This window comes from Budorcas taxicolor, unplaced genomic scaffold (assembly GCF_023091745.1).
Source record: "Budorcas taxicolor isolate Tak-1 unplaced genomic scaffold, Takin1.1 scaffold290, whole genome shotgun sequence".
NCBI classification, from domain to species: Eukaryota; Metazoa; Chordata; class Mammalia; order Artiodactyla; family Bovidae; genus Budorcas; species Budorcas taxicolor.
Genome location: NW_026291984.1, coordinates 134,789 through 157,416, shown reverse-complemented (window position 1 = coordinate 157,416; position 22,628 = coordinate 134,789). Strand labels below are relative to the sequence as shown.

The following is a 22,628-nucleotide window of genomic DNA, read 5'->3' as shown; positions in this document are numbered from 1 at the left end:
GTCTGTGTCTGGGGGGGCGGGCGTGAGGGTGTGTGTGTGTGTGTGTGTGTGTGTGTGCGTGTGTGTGTGCGGTGCGCCCGCGCCTGCGGGAGACCGCGACGTTGCCTGCCAGGATGCGTCTGGGGGTGGGGCTGGGGCCCCGGCCCCGCCCAGAATTGCCTGAGGCCCGCCAAGGGAGCCCCAGACAGAGACCCCCGCGCCCGCGCCCCCGCCCCCGCCGTTCCTCTGGTTTCCTGGACGCCGAAAGCCGAGGGGCTCGCGGGCCGCGCGGAGGCAACCCAGGTGTGCAGCGGGAGTCGGGGCCCCGGCCACCCAACCTGAGAGGGGCTGGAAGGCAGGCGGCGGCTCTGAGCGCGGTGGGGTGCCAGGGGCCAGCGGCAGGTGCGGCTTGCGGTGCGGCTGGGGCCGGGGGCTAAAGGAGAGGGCAGGCAGGGAAAAAAAGAAACAACAAAAAGCCTACAGCACCCGGTATTCCCAGGCGGTCTCCCATCCAAGTACTAACCGGGCCCGACCCTGCTTAGCTTCCGAGATCAGACGAGATCGGGCGCGTTCAGGGTGGTATGGCCGTAGACGGAGGGCGGCGGCCGCCAGGCGCCCTAAGAGCCCTGCGCTGCGCCTGCCTTTCGCTCTGACCCGCCCGGTCGGGCCAGCCGGCGGCCGCAGCTCTCCAGCTCTCCACGGAGCGCGCGCTGCACTTGAGCTGCACCACCCGCGACCGGACTCCCGGCGGCCCGGTGGCCGGCCCACGCCGCCCCGCCCCCCGCCCCCCGTCACCCCCGGCCAACGCTCGGCCGGCCCGGCCCAGCCCGGCCCGGGGGACCACAGGGCTTCCGGGACCGGGAGCAGCCGGGGCGGGAGTGCCTGCCGGGGGGTGTAGGGGGGGAGGGTGGAGTGAGGGGCGCGGAGGTCTTGGCGCTCTCCCACCCTGGGACCCTCCAGGCACCACCCGGCTCGGGGGCCGCCGCCCCTCCCCCACCCCCTCGCCCACCTCCCCAAGGCGTTCGCTGCCCAGGGCCTCGGGGGCCCGCTGGGGCCCGCGGTCCTCTGAGCCTCCTGCGGGCCTAGGCGCAGCCCAGCCGTGGCCCTGAGCGCCCATCCTGCCCGGCACCTGCGCGGTGCCCAAACCCACCTGCAGCCACCAGCGCCGGCGACCAGAGCTCGTCAGCCCCGCCCCTTCGCCCTACCGAGGCCCCCCCCCTCCCCTTGCCCCCACGCCGCCCTCCAAGCACAGGACCTTGCTGAGGGTGCAGACGAGCGACATGCAGCCACACGGACAGGCACACAGACACACTCGCAGGCACCCACGCCAAGCGAGACAGCCGGCCGGCGCAAGCTCGTCAGCCAGGGCCACAGCCACAGCACCCACCCGTGAGAGGCCGGGGCCAGGAGGGAAGGGACGGCAGGCCGGGGGTCAGGAGAGACAGAGACGGACAGAGATGAAGGTTCAGAGACAGGCTCCCAAGACGGCGAGAGGGCAGATGCAGATGCAGATGCAGATGCAGATGCAGACAGACAGACAGACAGACACGAGCGCGCAGGCACACCCAGGGAGCGAGAGCCAGAGAGAGGGAGACACAGAGCGACCGACAGAGAGACGGAAAGCGGGAGACGGACAGGGGACAGGGGATGGCATCCCATCCGAGACGGACACTCTGGCACAGACCGTCACACACCGCAGAGAGCGGCCCGTGCGCAAGGGAGGGGGCGGTCAGCCTTGGGCCGGGCGAGCCCCGGCTGGACGCGGTGCCCTGGGGCTGGCAATCACCGTGGGGACCCCAAGACTTCCTCGCAGCCGAGGTCTCAAAGGTCCCCTTCGGCTTGGCTCCCTGAGGCGAGACCCAGCCCCCCGCCCCCAGGCCAGAGGGTGAGTGTGGGGAGAGAGTGTGCGTGTGAGTGTGTCGGGTGGGCGACGGTGGGGTCGGGTCGACTGGGGGGGGCCGGGGTGGATACCCACAGCGGAGGGGGGCGGGTGTGGCGGCCGGGGGCTTTGGAAGCCTGTGTGGTCCTCTTGCTGTCTCTCTCTCTCCCCTCTTTCTCCGTCTCCCTTACTTGTGGTTTCCGGCTCTTGACCTGTCTGGGCTGCGGGGGGTGTGTCTGTGTCTGGGGGGGCGGGCGTGAGGGGGTGTGTGTGTGTGTGTGTGTGTGTGTGTGTGTGTGTGTGCGTGTGTGTGTGCGGTGCGCCCGCGCCTGCGGGAGACCGCGACGTTGCCTGCCAGGATGCGTCTGGGGGTGGGGCTGGGGCCCCGGCCCCGCCCAGAATTGCCTGAGGCCCGCCAAGGGAGCCCCAGACAGAGACCGGGGTGGGGCTGGGGCCCCGGCCCCGCCCAGAATTGCCTGAGGCCCGCCAAGGGAGCCCCAGACAGAGACCCCCGCGCCCGCGCCCCCGCCCCCGCCGTTCCTCTGGTTTCCTGGACGCCGAAAGCCGAGGGGCTCGCGGGCCGCGCGGAGGCAACCCAGGTGTGCAGCGGGAGTCGGGGCCCCGGCCACCCAACCTGAGAGGGGCTGGAAGGCAGGCGGCGGCTCTGAGCGCGGTGGGGTGCCAGGGGCCAGCGGCAGGTGCGGCTTGCGGTGCGGCTGGGGCCGGGGGCTAAAGGAGAGGGCAGGCAGGGAAAAAAAGAAACAACAAAAAGCCTACAGCACCCGGTATTCCCAGGCGGTCTCCCATCCAAGTACTAACCGGGCCCGACCCTGCTTAGCTTCCGAGATCAGACGAGATCGGGCGCGTTCAGGGTGGTATGGCCGTAGACGGAGGCGGCGGCCGCCAGGCGCCCTAAGAGCCCTGCGCTGCGCCTGCCTTTCGCTCTGACCCGCCGGTCGGGCCAGCCGGCGGCCGCAGCTCTCCAGCTCTCCACGGAGCGCGCGCTGCACTTGAGCTGCACCACCCGCGACCGGACTCCCGGCGGCCCGGTGGCCGGCCCACGCCGCCCCGCCCCCCGCCCCCCGTCACCCCCGGCCAACGCTCGGCCGGCCCGGCCCAGCCCGGCCCGGGGGACCACAGGGCTTCCGGGACCGGGAGCAGCCGGGCCGGGTGTGCCTGCCGGGGGGTGTAGGGGGGAGGGTGGAGTGAGGGGCGCGGAGGTCTTGGCGCTCTCCCACCCTGGGACCCTCCAGGCACCACCCCGCTCGGGGGCCGCCGCCCCTCCCCCACCCCCTCGCCCACCTCCCCAAGGCGTTCGCTGCCCAGGGCCTCGGGGCCCGCTGGGGCCCGCGGTCCTCTGAGCCTCCTGCGGGCCTAGGCGCAGCCCAGCCGTGGCCCTGAGCGCCCATCCTGCCCGGCACCTGCGCGGTGCCCAAACCCACCTGCAGCCACCAGCGCCGGCGACCAGAGCTCGTCAGCCCCGCCCCTTCGCCCTACCGAGGCCCCCCACTCCCCTTGCCCCCACGCCGCCCTCCAAGCACAGGACCTTGCTGAGGGTGCAGACGAGCGACATGCAGCCACACGGACAGGCACACAGACACACTCGCAGGCACCCACGCCAAGCGAGACAGCCGGCCGGCGCAAGCTCGTCAGCCAGGGCCACAGCCACAGCACCCACCCGTGAGAGGCCGGGGCCAGAGGAAGGGACGGCAGGCCGGGGGTCAGGAGAGACAGAGACGGACAGAGATGAAGGTTCAGAGACAGGCTCCCAAGACGGCGAGAGGGCAGATGCAGATGCAGATGCAGATGCAGATGCAGACAGACAGACAGACAGACACGAGCGCGCAGGCACACCCAGGGAGCGAGAGCCAGAGAGAGGGAGACACAGAGCGACCGACAGAGAGACGGAAAGCGGGAGACGGACAGGGGACAGGGGATGGCATCCCATCCGAGACGGACACTCTGGCACAGACCGTCACACACCGCAGAGAGCGGCCCGTGCGCAAGGGAGGGGGCGTCAGCCTTGGGCCGGGCGAGCCCCGGCTGGACGCGGTGCCCTGGGGCTGGCAATCACCCGTGGGGACCCCAAGACTTCCTCGCAGCCGAGGTCTCAAAGGTCCCCTTCGGCTTGGCTCCCTGAGGCGAGACCCAGCCCCCGCCCCCAGGCCAGAGGGTGAGTGTGGGAGAGAGTGTGCGTGTGAGTGTGTCGGTGGGCGACGGTGGGGTCGGGTCGACTGGGGGGGCCGGGTGGATACCCACAGCGGAGGGGGGCGGGTGTGGCGGCCGGGGCTTTGGAAGCCTGTGTGGTCCTCTTGCTGTCTCTCTCTCTCCCTCTTTCTCCGTCTCCCTTACTTGTGGTTTCCGGCTCTTGACCTGTCTGGGCTGCGGGGGGTGTGTCTGTGTCTGGGGGGGCGGGCGTGAGGGGGTGTGTGTGTGTGTGTGTGTGTGTGTGTGTGTGTGTGTGCGTGTGTGTGTGCGGTGCGCCCGCGCCTGCGGGAGACCGCGACGTTGCCTGCCAGGATGCGTCTGGGGGTGGGGCTGGGGCCCCGGCCCCGCCCAGAATTGCCTGAGGCCCGCCAAGGGAGCCCCAGACAGAGACCCCCGCGCCCGCGCCCCCGCCCCCGCCGTTCCTCTGGTTTCCTGGACGCCGAAAGCCGAGGGGCTCGCGGGCCCCGTGGAGGCAACCCAGGTGTGCAGCGGGAGTCGGGGCCCCGGCCACCCAACCTGAGAGGGGCTGGAAGGCAGGCGGCGGCTCTGAGCGCGGTGGGGTGCCAGGGGCCAGCGGCAGGTGCGGCTTGCGGTGCGGCTGGGGCCGGGGGCTAAAGGAGAGGGCAGGCAGGGAAAAAAAGAAACAACAAAAAGCCTACAGCACCCGGTATTCCCAGGCGGTCTCCCATCCAAGTACTAACCGGGCCCGACCCTGCTTAGCTTCCGAGATCAGACGAGATCGGGCGCGTTCAGGGTGGTATGGCCGTAGACGGAGGCGGCGGCCGCCAGGCGCCCTAAGAGCCCTGCGCTGCGCCTGCCTTTCGCTCTGACCCGCCGGTCGGGCCAGCCGGCGGCCGCAGCTCTCCAGCTCTCCACGGAGCGCGCGCTGCACTTGAGCTGCACCACCCGCGACCGGACTCCCGGCGGCCCGGTGGCCGGCCCACGCCGCCCCGCCCCCCGCCCCCCGTCACCCCCGGCCAACGCTCGGCCGGCCCGGCCCAGCCCGGCCCGGGGGACCACAGGGCTTCCGGGACCGGGAGCAGCCGGGCCGGGTGTGCCTGCCAGGGGGTGTAGGGGGGAGGGTGGAGTGAGGGGCGCGGAGGTCTTGGCGCTCTCCCACCCTGGGACCCTCCAGGCACCACCCGGCTCGGGGGCCGCCGCCCCTCCCCCACCCCCTCGCCCACCTCCCCAAGGCGTTCGCTGCCCAGGGCCTCGGGGCCCGCTGGGGCCCGCGGTCCTCTGAGCCTCCTGCGGGCCTAGGCGCAGCCCAGCCGTGGCCCTGAGCGCCCATCCTGCCCGGCACCTGCGCGGTGCCCAAACCCACCTGCAGCCACCAGCGCCGGCGACCAGAGCTCGTCAGCCCCGCCCCTTCGCCCTACCGAGGCCCCCCCCTCCCCTTGCCCCCACGCCGCCCTCCAAGCACAGGACCTTGCTGAGGGTGCAGACGAGCGACATGCAGCCACACGGACAGGCACACAGACACACTCGCAGGCACCCACGCCAAGCGAGACAGCCGGCCGGCGCAAGCTCGTCAGCCAGGGCCACAGCCACAGCACCCACCCGTGAGAGGCCGGGGCCAGAGGAAGGGACGGCAGGCCGGGGGTCAGGAGAGACAGAGACGGACAGAGATGAAGGTTCAGAGACAGGCTCCCAAGACGGCGAGAGGGCAGATGCAGATGCAGATGCAGATGCAGATGCAGACAGACAGACAGACAGACACGAGCGCGCAGGCACACCCAGGGAGCGAGAGCCAGAGAGAGGGAGACACAGAGCGACCGACAGAGAGACGGAAAGCGGGAGACGGACAGGGGACAGGGGATGGCATCCCATCCGAGACGGACACTCTGGCACAGACCGTCACACACCGCAGAGAGCGGCCCGTGCGCAAGGGAGGGGGCGTCAGCCTTGGGCCGGGCGAGCCCCGGCTGGACGCGGTGCCCTGGGGCTGGCAATCACCCGTGGGGACCCCAAGACTTCCTCGCAGCCGAGGTCTCAAAGGTCCCCTTCGGCTTGGCTCCCTGAGGCGAGACCCAGCCCCCGCCCCCAGGCCAGAGGGTGAGTGTGGGAGAGAGTGTGCGTGTGAGTGTGTCGGTGGGCGACGGTGGGGTCGGGTCGACTGGGGGGGGCCGGGTGGATACCCACAGCGGAGGGGGGCGGGTGTGGCGGCCGGGGCTTTGGAAGCCTGTGTGGTCCTCTTGCTGTCTCTCTCTCTCCCTCTTTCTCCGTCTCCCTTACTTGTGGTTTCCGGCTCTTGACCTGTCTGGGCTGCGGGGGGTGTGTCTGTGTCTGGGGGGGCGGGCGTGAGGGTGTGTGTGTGTGTGTGTGTGTGTGTGTGCGTGTGTGTGTGCGGTGCGCCCGCGCCTGCGGGAGACCGCGACGTTGCCTGCCAGGATGCGTCTGGGGGTGGGGCTGGGGCCCCGGCCCCGCCCAGAATTGCCTGAGGCCCGCCAAGGGAGCCCCAGACAGAGACCCCCGCGCCCGCGCCCCCGCCCCCGCCGTTCCTCTGGTTTCCTGGACGCCGAAAGCCGAGGGGCTCGCGGGCCGCGCGGAGGCAACCCAGGTGTGCAGCGGGAGTCGGGGCCCCGGCCACCCAACCTGAGAGGGGCTGGAAGGCAGGCGGCGGCTCTGAGCGCGGTGGGGTGCCAGGGGCCAGCGGCAGGTGCGGCTTGCGGTGCGGCTGGGGCCGGGGGCTAAAGGAGAGGGCAGGCAGGGAAAAAAAGAAACGACAAAAAGCCTACAGCACCCGGTATTCCCAGGCGGTCTCCCATCCAAGTACTAACCGGGCCCGACCCTGCTTAGCTTCCGAGATCAGACGAGATCGGGCGCGTTCAGGGTGGTATGGCCGTAGACGGAGGCGGCGGCCGCCAGGCGCCCTAAGAGCCCTGCGCTGCGCCTGCCTTTCGCTCTGACCCGCCGGTCGGGCCAGCCGGCGGCCGCAGCTCTCCAGCTCTCCACGGAGCGCGCGCTGCACTTGAGCTGCACCACCCGCGACCGGACTCCCGGCGGCCCGGTGGCCGGCCCACGCCGCCCCGCCCCCCGCCCCCCGTCACCCCCGGCCAACGCTCGGCCGGCCCGGCCCAGCCCGGCCCGGGGGACCACAGGGCTTCCGGGACCGGGAGCAGCCGGGCCGGGTGTGCCTGCCAGGGGGTGTAGGGGGGAGGGTGGAGTGAGGGGCGCGGAGGTCTTGGCGCTCTCCCACCCTGGGACCCTCCAGGCACCACCCCGCTCGGGGGCCGCCGCCCCTCCCCCACCCCCTCGCCCACCTCCCCAAGGCGTTCGCTGCCCAGGGCCTCGGGGCCCGCTGGGGCCCGCGGTCCTCTGAGCCTCCTGCGGGCCTAGGCGCAGCCCAGCCGTGGCCCTGAGCGCCCATCCTGCCCGGCACCTGCGCGGTGCCCAAACCCACCTGCAGCCACCAGCGCCGGCGACCAGAGCTCGTCAGCCCCGCCCCTTCGCCCTACCGAGGCCCCCCCCTCCCCTTGCCCACACGCCGCCCTCCAAGCACAGGACCTTGCTGAGGGTGCAGACGAGCGACATGCAGCCACACGGACAGGCACACAGACACACTCGCAGGCACCCACGCCAAGCGAGACAGCCGGCCGGCGCAAGCTCGTCAGCCAGGGCCACAGCCACAGCACCCACCCGTGAGAGGCCGGGGCCAGAGGAAGGGACGGCAGGCCGGGGGTCAGGAGAGACAGAGACGGACAGAGATGAAGGTTCAGAGACAGGCTCCCAAGACGGCGAGAGGGCAGATGCAGATGCAGATGCAGATGCAGATGCAGACAGACAGACAGACAGACACGAGCGCGCAGGCACACCCAGGGAGCGAGAGCCAGAGAGAGGGAGACACAGAGCGACCGACAGAGAGACGGAAAGCGGGAGACGGACAGGGGACAGGGGATGGCATCCCATCCGAGACGGACACTCTGGCACAGACCGTCACACACCGCAGAGAGCGGCCCGTGCGCAAGGGAGGGGGCGTCAGCCTTGGGCCGGGCGAGCCCCGGCTGGACGCGGTGCCCTGGGGCTGGCAATCACCCGTGGGGACCCCAAGACTTCCTCGCAGCCGAGGTCTCAAAGGTCCCCTTCGGCTTGGCTCCCTGAGGCGAGACCCAGCCCCCGCCCCCAGGCCAGAGGGTGAGTGTGGGAGAGAGTGTGCGTGTGAGTGTGTCGGTGGGCGACGGTGGGGTCGGGTCGACTGGGGGGGCCGGGTGGATACCCACAGCGGAGGGGGGCGGGTGTGGCGGCCGGGGCTTTGGAAGCCTGTGTGGTCCTCTTGCTGTCTCTCTCTCTCCCTCTTTCTCCGTCTCCCTTACTTGTGGTTTCCGGCTCTTGACCTGTCTGGGCTGCGGGGGGTGTGTCTGTGTCTGGGGGGGCGGGCGTGAGGGGGTGTGTGTGTGTGTGTGTGTGTGTGTGTGTGTGTGTGTGCGTGTGTGTGTGCGGTGCGCCCGCGCCTGCGGGAGACCGCGACGTTGCCTGCCAGGATGCGTCTGGGGGTGGGGCTGGGGCCCCGGCCCCGCCCAGAATTGCCTGAGGCCCGCCAAGGGAGCCCCAGACAGAGACCCCCGCGCCCGCGCCCCCGCCCCCGCCGTTCCTCTGGTTTCCTGGACGCCGAAAGCCGAGGGGCTCGCGGGCCGCGCGGAGGCAACCCAGGTGTGCAGCGGGAGTCGGGGCCCCGGCCACCCAACCTGAGAGGGGCTGGAAGGCAGGCGGCGGCTCTGAGCGCGGTGGGGTGCCAGGGGCCAGCGGCAGGTGCGGCTTGCGGTGCGGCTGGGGCCGGGGGCTAAAGGAGAGGGCAGGCAGGGAAAAAAAGAAACGACAAAAAGCCTACAGCACCCGGTATTCCCAGGCGGTCTCCCATCCAAGTACTAACCGGGCCCGACCCTGCTTAGCTTCCGAGATCAGACGAGATCGGGCGCGTTCAGGGTGGTATGGCCGTAGACGGAGGCGGCGGCCGCCAGGCGCCCTAAGAGCCCTGCGCTGCGCCTGCCTTTCGCTCTGACCCGCCGGTCGGGCCAGCCGGCGGCCGCAGCTCTCCAGCTCTCCACGGAGCGCGCGCTGCACTTGAGCTGCACCACCCGCGACCGGACTCCCGGCGGCCCGGTGGCCGGCCCACGCCGCCCCGCCCCCCGCCCCCCGTCACCCCCGGCCAACGCTCGGCCGGCCCGGCCCAGCCCGGCCCGGGGGACCACAGGGCTTCCGGGACCGGGAGCAGCCGGGCCGGGTGTGCCTGCCAGGGGGTGTAGGGGGGAGGGTGGAGTGAGGGGCGCGGAGGTCTTGGCGCTCTCCCACCCTGGGACCCTCCAGGCACCACCCGGCTCGGGGGCCGCCGCCCCTCCCCCACCCCCTCGCCCACCTCCCCAAGGCGTTCGCTGCCCAGGGCCTCGGGGCCCGCTGGGGCCCGCGGTCCTCTGAGCCTCCTGCGGGCCTAGGCGCAGCCCAGCCGTGGCCCTGAGCGCCCATCCTGCCCGGCACCTGCGCGGTGCCCAAACCCACCTGCAGCCACCAGCGCCGGCGACCAGAGCTCGTCAGCCCCGCCCCTTCGCCCTACCGAGGCCCCCCCCTCCCCTTGCCCCCACGCCGCCCTCCAAGCACAGGACCTTGCTGAGGGTGCAGACGAGCGACATGCAGCCACACGGACAGGCACACAGACACACTCGCAGGCACCCACGCCAAGCGAGACAGCCGGCCGGCGCAAGCTCGTCAGCCAGGGCCACAGCCACAGCACCCACCCGTGAGAGGCCGGGGCCAGAGGAAGGGACGGCAGGCCGGGGGTCAGGAGAGACAGAGACGGACAGAGATGAAGGTTCAGAGACAGGCTCCCAAGACGGCGAGAGGGCAGATGCAGATGCAGATGCAGATGCAGATGCAGACAGACAGACAGACAGACACGAGCGCGCAGGCACACCCAGGGAGCGAGAGCCAGAGAGAGGGAGACACAGAGCGACCGACAGAGAGACGGAAAGCGGGAGACGGACAGGGGACAGGGGATGGCATCCCATCCGAGACGGACACTCTGGCACAGACCGTCACACACCGCAGAGAGCGGCCCGTGCGCAAGGGAGGGGGCGTCAGCCTTGGGCCGGGCGAGCCCCGGCTGGACGCGGTGCCCTGGGGCTGGCAATCACCCGTGGGGACCCCAAGACTTCCTCGCAGCCGAGGTCTCAAAGGTCCCCTTCGGCTTGGCTCCCTGAGGCGAGACCCAGCCCCCGCCCCCAGGCCAGAGGGTGAGTGTGGGAGAGAGTGTGCGTGTGAGTGTGTCGGTGGGCGACGGTGGGGTCGGGTCGACTGGGGGGGGCCGGGTGGATACCCACAGCGGAGGGGGGCGGGTGTGGCGGCCGGGGCTTTGGAAGCCTGTGTGGTCCTCTTGCTGTCTCTCTCTCTCCCTCTTTCTCCGTCTCCCTTACTTGTGGTTTCCGGCTCTTGACCTGTCTGGGCTGCGGGGGGTGTGTCTGTGTCTGGGGGGGCGGGCGTGAGGGTGTGTGTGTGTGTGTGTGTGTGTGTGTGCGTGTGTGTGTGCGGTGCGCCCGCGCCTGCGGGAGACCGCGACGTTGCCTGCCAGGATGCGTCTGGGGGTGGGGCTGGGGCCCCGGCCCCGCCCAGAATTGCCTGAGGCCCGCCAAGGGAGCCCCAGACAGAGACCCCCGCGCCCGCGCCCCCGCCCCCGCCGTTCCTCTGGTTTCCTGGACGCCGAAAGCCGAGGGGCTCGCGGGCCGCGCGGAGGCAACCCAGGTGTGCAGCGGGAGTCGGGGCCCCGGCCACCCAACCTGAGAGGGGCTGGAAGGCAGGCGGCGGCTCTGAGCGCGGTGGGGTGCCAGGGGCCAGCGGCAGGTGCGGCTTGCGGTGCGGCTGGGGCCGGGGGCTAAAGGAGAGGGCAGGCAGGGAAAAAAAGAAACGACAAAAAGCCTACAGCACCCGGTATTCCCAGGCGGTCTCCCATCCAAGTACTAACCGGGCCCGACCCTGCTTAGCTTCCGAGATCAGACGAGATCGGGCGCGTTCAGGGTGGTATGGCCGTAGACGGAGGCGGCGGCCGCCAGGCGCCCTAAGAGCCCTGCGCTGCGCCTGCCTTTCGCTCTGACCCGCCGGTCGGGCCAGCCGGCGGCCGCAGCTCTCCAGCTCTCCACGGAGCGCGCGCTGCACTTGAGCTGCACCACCCGCGACCGGACTCCCGGCGGCCCGGTGGCCGGCCCACGCCGCCCCGCCCCCCGCCCCCCGTCACCCCCGGCCAACGCTCGGCCGGCCCGGCCCAGCCCGGCCCGGGGGACCACAGGGCTTCCGGGACCGGGAGCAGCCGGGCCGGGTGTGCCTGCCAGGGGGTGTAGGGGGGAGGGTGGAGTGAGGGGCGCGGAGGTCTTGGCGCTCTCCCACCCTGGGACCCTCCAGGCACCACCCGGCTCGGGGGCCGCCGCCCCTCCCCCACCCCCTCGCCCACCTCCCCAAGGCGTTCGCTGCCCAGGGCCTCGGGGCCCGCTGGGGCCCGCGGTCCTCTGAGCCTCCTGCGGGCCTAGGCGCAGCCCAGCCGTGGCCCTGAGCGCCCATCCTGCCCGGCACCTGCGCGGTGCCCAAACCCACCTGCAGCCACCAGCGCCGGCGACCAGAGCTCGTCAGCCCCGCCCCTTCGCCCTACCGAGGCCCCCCCCTCCCCTTGCCCCCACGCCGCCCTCCAAGCACAGGACCTTGCTGAGGGTGCAGACGAGCGACATGCAGCCACACGGACAGGCACACAGACACACTCGCAGGCACCCACGCCAAGCGAGACAGCCGGCCGGCGCAAGCTCGTCAGCCAGGGCCACAGCCACAGCACCCACCCGTGAGAGGCCGGGGCCAGAGGAAGGGACGGCAGGCCGGGGGTCAGGAGAGACAGAGACGGACAGAGATGAAGGTTCAGAGACAGGCTCCCAAGACGGCGAGAGGGCAGATGCAGATGCAGATGCAGATGCAGATGCAGACAGACAGACAGACAGACACGAGCGCGCAGGCACACCCAGGGAGCGAGAGCCAGAGAGAGGGAGACACAGAGCGACCGACAGAGAGACGGAAAGCGGGAGACGGACAGGGGACAGGGGATGGCATCCCATCCGAGACGGACACTCTGGCACAGACCGTCACACACCGCAGAGAGCGGCCCGTGCGCAAGGGAGGGGGCGTCAGCCTTGGGCCGGGCGAGCCCCGGCTGGACGCGGTGCCCTGGGGCTGGCAATCACCCGTGGGGACCCCAAGACTTCCTCGCAGCCGAGGTCTCAAAGGTCCCCTTCGGCTTGGCTCCCTGAGGCGAGACCCAGCCCCCGCCCCCAGGCCAGAGGGTGAGTGTGGGAGAGAGTGTGCGTGTGAGTGTGTCGGTGGGCGACGGTGGGGTCGGGTCGACTGGGGGGGGCCGGGTGGATACCCACAGCGGAGGGGGGCGGGTGTGGCGGCCGGGGCTTTGGAAGCCTGTGTGGTCCTCTTGCTGTCTCTCTCTCTCCCTCTTTCTCCGTCTCCCTTACTTGTGGTTTCCGGCTCTTGACCTGTCTGGGCTGCGGGGGGTGTGTCTGTGTCTGGGGGGGCGGGCGTGAGGGTGTGTGTGTGTGTGTGTGTGTGTGTGTGCGTGTGTGTGTGCGGTGCGCCCGCGCCTGCGGGAGACCGCGACGTTGCCTGCCAGGATGCGTCTGGGGGTGGGGCTGGGGCCCCGGCCCCGCCCAGAATTGCCTGAGGCCCGCCAAGGGAGCCCCAGACAGAGACCCCCGCGCCCGCGCCCCCGCCCCCGCCGTTCCTCTGGTTTCCTGGACGCCGAAAGCCGAGGGGCTCGCGGGCCGCGCGGAGGCAACCCAGGTGTGCAGCGGGAGTCGGGGCCCCGGCCACCCAACCTGAGAGGGGCTGGAAGGCAGGCGGCGGCTCTGAGCGCGGTGGGGTGCCAGGGGCCAGCGGCAGGTGCGGCTTGCGGTGCGGCTGGGGCCGGGGGCTAAAGGAGAGGGCAGGCAGGGAAAAAAAGAAACAACAAAAAGCCTACAGCACCCGGTATTCCCAGGCGGTCTCCCATCCAAGTACTAACCGGGCCCGACCCTGCTTAGCTTCCGAGATCAGACGAGATCGGGCGCGTTCAGGGTGGTATGGCCGTAGACGGAGGCGGCGGCCGCCAGGCGCCCTAAGAGCCCTGCGCTGCGCCTGCCTTTCGCTCTGACCCGCCGGTCGGGCCAGCCGGCGGCCGCAGCTCTCCAGCTCTCCACGGAGCGCGCGCTGCACTTGAGCTGCACCACCCGCGACCGGACTCCCGGCGGCCCGGTGGCCGGCCCACGCCGCCCCGCCCCCCGCCCCCCGTCACCCCCGGCCAACGCTCGGCCGGCCCGGCCCAGCCCGGCCCGGGGGACCACAGGGCTTCCGGGACCGGGAGCAGCCGGGCCGGGTGTGCCTGCCGGGGGGTGTAGGGGGGAGGGTGGAGTGAGGGGCGCGGAGGTCTTGGCGCTCTCCCACCCTGGGACCCTCCAGGCACCACCCGGCTCGGGGGCCGCCGCCCCTCCCCCACCCCCTCGCCCACCTCCCCAAGGCGTTCGCTGCCCAGGGCCTCGGGGCCCGCTGGGGCCCGCGGTCCTCTGAGCCTCCTGCGGGCCTAGGCGCAGCCCAGCCGTGGCCCTGAGCGCCCATCCTGCCCGGCACCTGCGCGGTGCCCAAACCCACCTGCAGCCACCAGCGCCGGCGACCAGAGCTCGTCAGCCCCGCCCCTTCGCCCTACCGAGGCCCCCCCCCCCCCCTTGCCCCCACGCCGCCCTCCAAGCACAGGACCTTGCTGAGGGTGCAGACGAGCGACATGCAGCCACACGGACAGGCACACAGACACACTCGCAGGCACCCACGCCAAGCGAGACAGCCGGCCGGCGCAAGCTCGTCAGCCAGGGCCACAGCCACAGCACCCACCCGTGAGAGGCCGGGGCCAGAGGAAGGGACGGCAGGCCGGGGGTCAGGAGAGACAGAGACGGACAGAGATGAAGGTTCAGAGACAGGCTCCCAAGACGGCGAGAGGGCAGATGCAGATGCAGATGCAGATGCAGATGCAGACAGACAGACAGACAGACACGAGCGCGCAGGCACACCCAGGGAGCGAGAGCCAGAGAGAGGGAGACACAGAGCGACCGACAGAGAGACGGAAAGCGGGAGACGGACAGGGGACAGGGGATGGCATCCCATCCGAGACGGACACTCTGGCACAGACCGTCACACACCGCAGAGAGCGGCCCGTGCGCAAGGGAGGGGGCGTCAGCCTTGGGCCGGGCGAGCCCCGGCTGGACGCGGTGCCCTGGGGCTGGCAATCACCCGTGGGGACCCCAAGACTTCCTCGCAGCCGAGGTCTCAAAGGTCCCCTTCGGCTTGGCTCCCTGAGGCGAGACCCAGCCCCCGCCCCCAGGCCAGAGGGTGAGTGTGGGAGAGAGTGTGCGTGTGAGTGTGTCGGTGGGCGACGGTGGGGTCGGGTCGACTGGGGGGGCCGGGTGGATACCCACAGCGGAGGGGGGCGGGTGTGGCGGCCGGGGCTTTGGAAGCCTGTGTGGTCCTCTTGCTGTCTCTCTCTCTCCCTCTTTCTCCGTCTCCCTTACTTGTGGTTTCCGGCTCTTGACCTGTCTGGGCTGCGGGGGGTGTGTCTGTGTCTGGGGGGGCGGGCGTGAGGGTGTGTGTGTGTGTGTGTGTGTGTGTGTGCGTGTGTGTGTGCGGTGCGCCCGCGCCTGCGGGAGACCGCGACGTTGCCTGCCAGGATGCGTCTGGGGGTGGGGCTGGGGCCCCGGCCCCGCCCAGAATTGCCTGAGGCCCGCCAAGGGAGCCCCAGACAGAGACCCCCGCGCCCGCGCCCCCGCCCCCGCCGTTCCTCTGGTTTCCTGGACGCCGAAAGCCGAGGGGCTCGCGGGCCGCGCGGAGGCAACCCAGGTGTGCAGCGGGAGTCGGGGCCCCGGCCACCCAACCTGAGAGGGGCTGGAAGGCAGGCGGCGGCTCTGAGCGCGGTGGGGTGCCAGGGGCCAGCGGCAGGTGCGGCTTGCGGTGCGGCTGGGGCCGGGGGCTAAAGGAGAGGGCAGGCAGGGAAAAAAAGAAACAACAAAAAGCCTACAGCACCCGGTATTCCCAGGCGGTCTCCCATCCAAGTACTAACCGGGCCCGACCCTGCTTAGCTTCCGAGATCAGACGAGATCGGGCGCGTTCAGGGTGGTATGGCCGTAGACGGAGGCGGCGGCCGCCAGGCGCCCTAAGAGCCCTGCGCTGCGCCTGCCTTTCGCTCTGACCCGCCGGTCGGGCCAGCCGGCGGCCGCAGCTCTCCAGCTCTCCACGGAGCGCGCGCTGCACTTGAGCTGCACCACCCGCGACCGGACTCCCGGCGGCCCGGTGGCCGGCCCACGCCGCCCCGCCCCCCGCCCCCTGTCACCCCCGGCCAACGCTCGGCCGGCCCGGCCCAGCCCGGCCCGGGGGACCACAGGGCTTCCGGGACCGGGAGCAGCCGGGCCGGGTGTGCCTGCCGGGGGGTGTAGGGGGGAGGGTGGAGTGAGGGGCGCGGAGGTCTTGGCGCTCTCCCACCCTGGGACCCTCCAGGCACCACCCCGCTCGGGGGCCGCCGCCCCTCCCCCACCCCCTCGCCCACCTCCCCAAGGCGTTCGCTGCCCAGGGCCTCGGGGCCCGCTGGGGCCCGCGGTCCTCTGAGCCTCCTGCGGGCCTAGGCGCAGCCCAGCCGTGGCCCTGAGCGCCCATCCTGCCCGGCACCTGCGCGGTGCCCAAACCCACCTGCAGCCACCAGCGCCGGCGACCAGAGCTCGTCAGCCCCGCCCCTTCGCCCTACCGAGGCCCCCCCCTCCCCTTGCCCCCACGCCGCCCTCCAAGCACAGGACCTTGCTGAGGGTGCAGACGAGCGACATGCAGCCACACGGACAGGCACACAGACACACTCGCAGGCACCCACGCCAAGCGAGACAGCCGGCCGGCGCAAGCTCGTCAGCCAGGGCCACAGCCACAGCACCCACCCGTGAGAGGCCGGGGCCAGAGGAAGGGACGGCAGGCCGGGGGTCAGGAGAGACAGAGACGGACAGAGATGAAGGTTCAGAGACAGGCTCCCAAGACGGCGAGAGGGCAGATGCAGATGCAGATGCAGATGCAGATGCAGACAGACAGACAGACAGACACGAGCGCGCAGGCACACCCAGGGAGCGAGAGCCAGAGAGAGGGAGACACAGAGCGACCGACAGAGAGACGGAAAGCGGGAGACGGACAGGGGACAGGGGATGGCATCCCATCCGAGACGGACACTCTGGCACAGACCGTCACACACCGCAGAGAGCGGCCCGTGCGCAAGGGAGGGGGCGTCAGCCTTGGGCCGGGCGAGCCCCGGCTGGACGCGGTGCCCTGGGGCTGGCAATCACCCGTGGGGACCCCAAGACTTCCTCGCAGCCGAGGTCTCAAAGGTCCCCTTCGGCTTGGCTCCCTGAGGCGAGACCCAGCCCCCGCCCCCAGGCCAGAGGGTGAGTGTGGGAGAGAGTGTGCGTGTGAGTGTGTCGGTGGGCGACGGTGGGGTCGGGTCGACTGGGGGGGCCGGGTGGATACCCACAGCGGAGGGGGGCGGGTGTGGCGGCCGGGGCTTTGGAAGCCTGTGTGGTCCTCTTGCTGTCTCTCTCTCTCCCTCTTTCTCCGTCTCCCTTACTTGTGGTTTCCGGCTCTTGACCTGTCTGGGCTGCGGGGGGTGTGTCTGTGTCTGGGGGGGCGGGCGTGAGGGGGTGTGTGTGTGTGTGTGTGTGTGTGTGTGTGTGTGTGTGCGTGTGTGTGTGCGGTGCGCCCGCGCCTGCGGGAGACCGCGACGTTGCCTGCCAGGATGCGTCTGGGGGTGGGGCTGGGGCCCCGGCCCCGCCCAGAATTGCCTGAGGCCCGCCAAGGGAGCCCCAGACAGAGACCCCCGCGCCCGCGCCCCCGCCCCCGCCGTTCCTCTGGTTTCCTGGACGCCGAAAGCCGAGGGGCTCGCGGGCCGCGCGGAGGCAACCCAGGTGTGCAGCGGGAGTCGGGGCCCCGGCCACCCAACCTGAGAGGGGCTGGAAGGCAGGCGGCGGCTCTGAGCGCGGTGGGGTGCCAGGGGCCAGCGGCAGGTGCGGCTTGCGGTGCGGCTGGGGCCGGGGGCTAAAGGAGAGGGCAGGCAGGGAAAAAAAGAAACAACAAAAAGCCTACAGCACCCGGTATTCCCAGGCGGTCTCCCATCCAAGTACTAACCGGGCCCGACCCTGCTTAGCTTCCGAGATCAGACGAGATCGGGCGCGTTCAGGGTGGTATGGCCGTAGACGGAGGCGGCGGCCGCCAGGCGCCCTAAGAGCCCTGCGCTGCGCCTGCCTTTCGCTCTGACCCGCCGGTCGGGCCAGCCGGCGGCCGCAGCTCTCCAGCTCTCCACGGAGCGCGCGCTGCACTTGAGCTGCACCACCCGCGACCGGACTCCCGGCGGCCCGGTGGCCGGCCCACGCCGCCCCGCCCCCCGCCCCCCGTCACCCCCGGCCAACGCTCGGCCGGCCCGGCCCAGCCCGGCCCGGGGGACCACAGGGCTTCCGGGACCGGGAGCAGCCGGGCCGGGTGTGCCTGCCAGGGGGTGTAGGGGGGAGGGTGGAGTGAGGGGCGCGGAGGTCTTGGCGCTCTCCCACCCTGGGACCCTCCAGGCACCACCCGGCTCGGGGGCCGCCGCCCCTCCCCCACCCCCTCGCCCACCTCCCCAAGGCGTTCGCTGCCCAGGGCCTCGGGGCCCGCTGGGGCCCGCGGTCCTCTGAGCCTCCTGCGGGCCTAGGCGCAGCCCAGCCGTGGCCCTGAGCGCCCATCCTGCCCGGCACCTGCGCGGTGCCCAAACCCACCTGCAGCCACCAGCGCCGGCGACCAGAGCTCGTCAGCCCCGCCCCTTCGCCCTACCGAGGCCCCCCCCTCCCCTTGCCCCCACGCCGCCCTCCAAGCACAGGACCTTGCTGAGGGTGCAGACGAGCGACATGCAGCCACACGGACAGGCACACAGACACACTCGCAGGCACCCACGCCAAGCGAGACAGCCGGCCGGCGCAAGCTCGTCAGCCAGGGCCACAGCCACAGCACCCACCCGTGAGAGGCCGGGGCCAGAGGAAGGGACGGCAGGCCGGGGGTCAGGAGAGACAGAGACGGACAGAGATGAAGGTTCAGAGACAGGCTCCCAAGACGGCGAGAGGGCAGATGCAGATGCAGATGCAGATGCAGATGCAGACAGACAGACAGACAGACACGAGCGCGCAGGCACACCCAGGGAGCGAGAGCCAGAGAGAGGGAGACACAGAGCGACCGACAGAGAGACGGAAAGCGGGAGACGGACAGGGGACAGGGGATGGCATCCCATCCGAGACGGACACTCTGGCACAGACCGTCACACACCGCAGAGAGCGGCCCGTGCGCAAGGGAGGGGGCGTCAGCCTTGGGCCGGGCGAGCCCCGGCTGGACGCGGTGCCCTGGGGCTGGCAATCACCCGTGGGGACCCCAAGACTTCCTCGCAGCCGAGGTCTCAAAGGTCCCCTTCGGCTTGGCTCCCTGAGGCGAGACCCAGCCCCCGCCCCCAGGCCAGAGGGTGAGTGTGGGAGAGAGTGTGCGTGTGAGTGTGTCGGTGGGCGACGGTGGGGTCGGGTCGACTGGGGGGGGCCGGGTGGATACCCACAGCGGAGGGGGGCGGGTGTGGCGGCCGGGGCTTTGGAAGCCTGTGTGGTCCTCTTGCTGTCTCTCTCTCTCCCTCTTTCTCCGTCTCCCTTACTTGTGGTTTCCGGCTCTTGACCTGTCTGGGCTGCGGGGGGTGTGTCTGTGTCTGGGGGGGCGGGCGTGAGGGTGTGTGTGTGTGTGTGTGTGTGTGTGTGCGTGTGTGTGTGCGGTGCGCCCGCGCCTGCGGGAGACCGCGACGTTGCCTGCCAGGATGCGTCTGGGGGTGGGGCTGGGGCCCCGGCCCCGCCCAGAATTGCCTGAGGCCCGCCAAGGGAGCCCCAGACAGAGACCCCCGCGCCCGCGCCCCCGCCCCCGCCGTTCCTCTGGTTTCCTGGACGCCGAAAGCCGAGGGGCTCGCGGGCCGCGCGGAGGCAACCCAGGTGTGCAGCGGGAGTCGGGGCCCCGGCCACCCAACCTGAGAGGGGCTGGAAGGCAGGCGGCGGCTCTGAGCGCGGTGGGGTGCCAGGGGCCAGCGGCAGGTGCGGCTTGCGGTGCGGCTGGGGCCGGGGGCTAAAGGAGAGGGCAGGCAGGGAAAAAAAGAAACAACAAAAAGCCTACAGCACCCGGTATTCCCAGGCGGTCTCCCATCCAAGTACTAACCGGGCCCGACCCTGCTTAGCTTCCGAGATCAGACGAGATCGGGCGCGTTCAGGGTGGTATGGCCGTAGACGGAGGCGGCGGCCGCCAGGCGCCCTAAGAGCCCTGCGCTGCGCCTGCCTTTCGCTCTGACCCGCCGGTCGGGCCAGCCGGCGGCCGCAGCTCTCCAGCTCTCCACGGAGCGCGCGCTGCACTTGAGCTGCACCACCCGCGACCGGACTCCCGGCGGCCCGGTGGCCGGCCCACGCCGCCCCGCCCCCCGCCCCCCGTCACCCCCGGCCAACGCTCGGCCGGCCCGGCCCAGCCCGGCCCGGGGGACCACAGGGCTTCCGGGACCGGGAGCAGCCGGGCCGGGTGTGCCTGCCGGGGGGTGTAGGGGGGAGGGTGGAGTGAGGGGCGCGGAGGTCTTGGCGCTCTCCCACCCTGGGACCCTCCAGGCACCACCCGGCTCGGGGGCCGCCGCCCCTCCCCCACCCCCTCGCCCACCTCCCCAAGGCGTTCGCTGCCCAGGGCCTCGGGGCCCGCTGGGGCCCGCGGTCCTCTGAGCCTCCTGCGGGCCTAGGCGCAGCCCAGCCGTGGCCCTGAGCGCCCATCCTGCCCGGCACCTGCGCGGTGCCCAAACCCACCTGCAGCCACCAGCGCCGGCGACCAGAGCTCGTCAGCCCCGCCCCTTCGCCCTACCGAGGCCCCCCCCTCCCCTTGCCCCCACGCCGCCCTCCAAGCACAGGACCTTGCTGAGGGTGCAGACGAGCGACATGCAGCCACACGGACAGGCACACAGACACACTCGCAGGCACCCACGCCAAGCGAGACAGCCGGCCGGCGCAAGCTCGTCAGCCAGGGCCACAGCCACAGCACCCACCCGTGAGAGGCCGGGGCCAGAGGAAGGGACGGCAGGCCGGGGGTCAGGAGAGACAGAGACGGACAGAGATGAAGGTTCAGAGACAGGCTCCCAAGACGGCGAGAGGGCAGATGCAGATGCAGATGCAGATGCAGATGCAGACAGACAGACAGACAGACACGAGCGCGCAGGCACACCCAGGGAGCGAGAGCCAGAGAGAGGGAGACACAGAGCGACCGACAGAGAGACGGAAAGCGGGAGACGGACAGGGGACAGGGGATGGCATCCCATCCGAGACGGACACTCTGGCACAGACCGTCACACACCGCAGAGAGCGGCCCGTGCGCAAGGGAGGGGGCGTCAGCCTTGGGCCGGGCGAGCCCCGGCTGGACGCGGTGCCCTGGGGCTGGCAATCACCCGTGGGGACCCCAAGACTTCCTCGCAGCCGAGGTCTCAAAGGTCCCCTTCGGCTTGGCTCCCTGAGGCGAGACCCAGCCCCCGCCCCCAGGCCAGAGGGTGAGTGTGGGAGAGAGTGTGCGTGTGAGTGTGTCGGTGGGCGACGGTGGGGTCGGGTCGACTGGGGGGGCCGGGTGGATACCCACAGCGGAGGGGGGCGGGTGTGGCGGCCGGGGCTTTGGAAGCCTGTGTGGTCCTCTTGCTGTCTCTCTCTCTCCCTCTTTCTCCGTCTCCCTTACTTGTGGTTTCCGGCTCTTGACCTGTCTGGGCTGCGGGGGGTGTGTCTGTGTCTGGGGGGGCGGGCGTGAGGGTGTGTGTGTGTGTGTGTGTGTGTGTGTGCGTGTGTGTGTGCGGTGCGCCCGCGCCTGCGGGAGACCGCGACGTTGCCTGCCAGGATGCGTCTGGGGGTGGGGCTGGGGCCCCGGCCCCGCCCAGAATTGCCTGAGGCCCGCCAAGGGAGCCCCAGACAGAGACCCCCGCGCCCGCGCCCCCGCCCCCGCCGTTCCTCTGGTTTCCTGGACGCCGAAAGCCGAGGGGCTCGCGGGCCGCGCGGAGGCAACCCAGGTGTGCAGCGGGAGTCGGGGCCCCGGCCACCCAACCTGAGAGGGGCTGGAAGGCAGGCGGCGGCTCTGAGCGCGGTGGGGTGCCAGGGGCCAGCGGCAGGTGCGGCTTGCGGTGCGGCTGGGGCCGGGGGCTAAAGGAGAGGGCAGGCAGGGAAAAAAAGAAACAACAAAAAGCCTACAGCACCCGGTATTCCCAGGCGGTCTCCCATCCAAGTACTAACCGGGCCCGACCCTGCTTAGCTTCCGAGATCAGACGAGATCGGGCGCGTTCAGGGTGGTATGGCCGTAGACGGAGGCGGCGGCCGCCAGGCGCCCTAAGAGCCCTGCGCTGCGCCTGCCTTTCGCTCTGACCCGCCGGTCGGGCCAGCCGGCGGCCGCAGCTCTCCAGCTCTCCACGGAGCGCGCGCTGCACTTGAGCTGCACCACCCGCGACCGGACTCCCGGCGGCCCGGTGGCCGGCCCACGCCGCCCCGCCCCCCGCCCCCCGTCACCCCCGGCCAACGCTCGGCCGGCCCGGCCCAGCCCGGCCCGGGGGACCACAGGGCTTCCGGGACCGGGAGCAGCCGGGCCGGGTGTGCCTGCCAGGGGGTGTAGGGGGGAGGGTGGAGTGAGGGGCACGGAGGTCTTGGCGCTCTCCCACCCTGGGACCCTCCAGGCACCACCCCGCTCGGGGGCCGCCGCCCCTCCCCCACCCCCTCGCCCACCTCCCCAAGGCGTTTGCTGCCCAGGGCCTCGGGGCCCGCTGGGGCCCGCGGTCCTCTGAGCCTCCTGCGGGCCTAGGCGCAGCCCAGCCGTGGCCCTGAGCGCCCATCCTGCCCGGCACCTGCGCGGTGCCCAAACCCACCTGCAGCCACCAGCGCCGGCGACCAGAGCTCGTCAGCCCCGCCCCTTCGCCCTACCGAGGCCCCCCCCTCCCCTTGCCCCCACGCCGCCCTCCAAGCACAGGACCTTGCTGAGGGTGCAGACGAGCGACATGCAGCCACACGGACAGGCACACAGACACACTCGCAGGCACCCACGCCAAGCGAGACAGCCGGCCGGCGCAAGCTCGTCAGCCAGGGCCACAGCCACAGCACCCACCCGTGAGAGGCCGGGGCCAGAGGAAGGGACGGCAGGCCGGGGGTCAGGAGAGACAGAGACGGACAGAGATGAAGGTTCAGAGACAGGCTCCCAAGACGGCGAGAGGGCAGATGCAGATGCAGATGCAGATGCAGATGCAGACAGACAGACAGACAGACACGAGCGCGCAGGCACACCCAGGGAGCGAGAGCCAGAGAGAGGGAGACACAGAGCGACCGACAGAGAGACGGAAAGCGGGAGACGGACAGGGGACAGGGGATGGCATCCCATCCGAGACGGACACTCTGGCACAGACCGTCACACACCGCAGAGAGCGGCCCGTGCGCAAGGGAGGGGGCGTCAGCCTTGG

The 22,628-nt window shown here is 71.5% G+C and overlaps 11 non-coding genes across 11 annotated transcripts; all 11 read right to left on the bottom strand.

Moving 5' to 3' along the window:
• Positions 1–453: 453 nt before the first annotated feature.
• LOC128071211 (5S ribosomal RNA) lies at positions 454–572 on the bottom strand. Its single transcript, XR_008201753.1, has one exon. It is a non-coding gene; the product is annotated as a 5S ribosomal RNA (ribosomal RNA).
• A 2,056-nt stretch (positions 573–2,628) lies between these two features.
• Positions 2,629–2,747, bottom strand: LOC128071210 (5S ribosomal RNA). The gene has a single exon (XR_008201752.1). It is a non-coding gene; the product is annotated as a 5S ribosomal RNA (ribosomal RNA).
• A 1,971-nt stretch (positions 2,748–4,718) lies between these two features.
• On the bottom strand, positions 4,719–4,837 carry LOC128071209 (5S ribosomal RNA). Its single transcript, XR_008201751.1, has one exon. It is a non-coding gene; the product is annotated as a 5S ribosomal RNA (ribosomal RNA).
• A 1,960-nt stretch (positions 4,838–6,797) lies between these two features.
• On the bottom strand, positions 6,798–6,916 carry LOC128071208 (5S ribosomal RNA). Its single transcript, XR_008201750.1, has one exon. It is a non-coding gene; the product is annotated as a 5S ribosomal RNA (ribosomal RNA).
• A 1,971-nt stretch (positions 6,917–8,887) lies between these two features.
• Positions 8,888–9,006, bottom strand: LOC128071207 (5S ribosomal RNA). Its single transcript, XR_008201749.1, has one exon. It is a non-coding gene; the product is annotated as a 5S ribosomal RNA (ribosomal RNA).
• Positions 9,007–10,966: 1,960 nt separating this feature from the next.
• On the bottom strand, positions 10,967–11,085 carry LOC128071206 (5S ribosomal RNA). The gene has a single exon (XR_008201748.1). It is a non-coding gene; the product is annotated as a 5S ribosomal RNA (ribosomal RNA).
• Positions 11,086–13,045: 1,960 nt separating this feature from the next.
• Positions 13,046–13,164, bottom strand: LOC128071204 (5S ribosomal RNA). Its single transcript, XR_008201747.1, has one exon. It is a non-coding gene; the product is annotated as a 5S ribosomal RNA (ribosomal RNA).
• A 1,960-nt stretch (positions 13,165–15,124) lies between these two features.
• Positions 15,125–15,243, bottom strand: LOC128071203 (5S ribosomal RNA). The gene has a single exon (XR_008201746.1). It is a non-coding gene; the product is annotated as a 5S ribosomal RNA (ribosomal RNA).
• Positions 15,244–17,214: 1,971 nt separating this feature from the next.
• Positions 17,215–17,333, bottom strand: LOC128071201 (5S ribosomal RNA). Its single transcript, XR_008201744.1, has one exon. It is a non-coding gene; the product is annotated as a 5S ribosomal RNA (ribosomal RNA).
• A 1,960-nt stretch (positions 17,334–19,293) lies between these two features.
• LOC128071200 (5S ribosomal RNA) lies at positions 19,294–19,412 on the bottom strand. The gene has a single exon (XR_008201743.1). It is a non-coding gene; the product is annotated as a 5S ribosomal RNA (ribosomal RNA).
• Positions 19,413–21,371: 1,959 nt separating this feature from the next.
• LOC128071199 (5S ribosomal RNA) lies at positions 21,372–21,490 on the bottom strand. Its single transcript, XR_008201742.1, has one exon. It is a non-coding gene; the product is annotated as a 5S ribosomal RNA (ribosomal RNA).
• Positions 21,491–22,628: the final 1,138 nt, after the last annotated feature.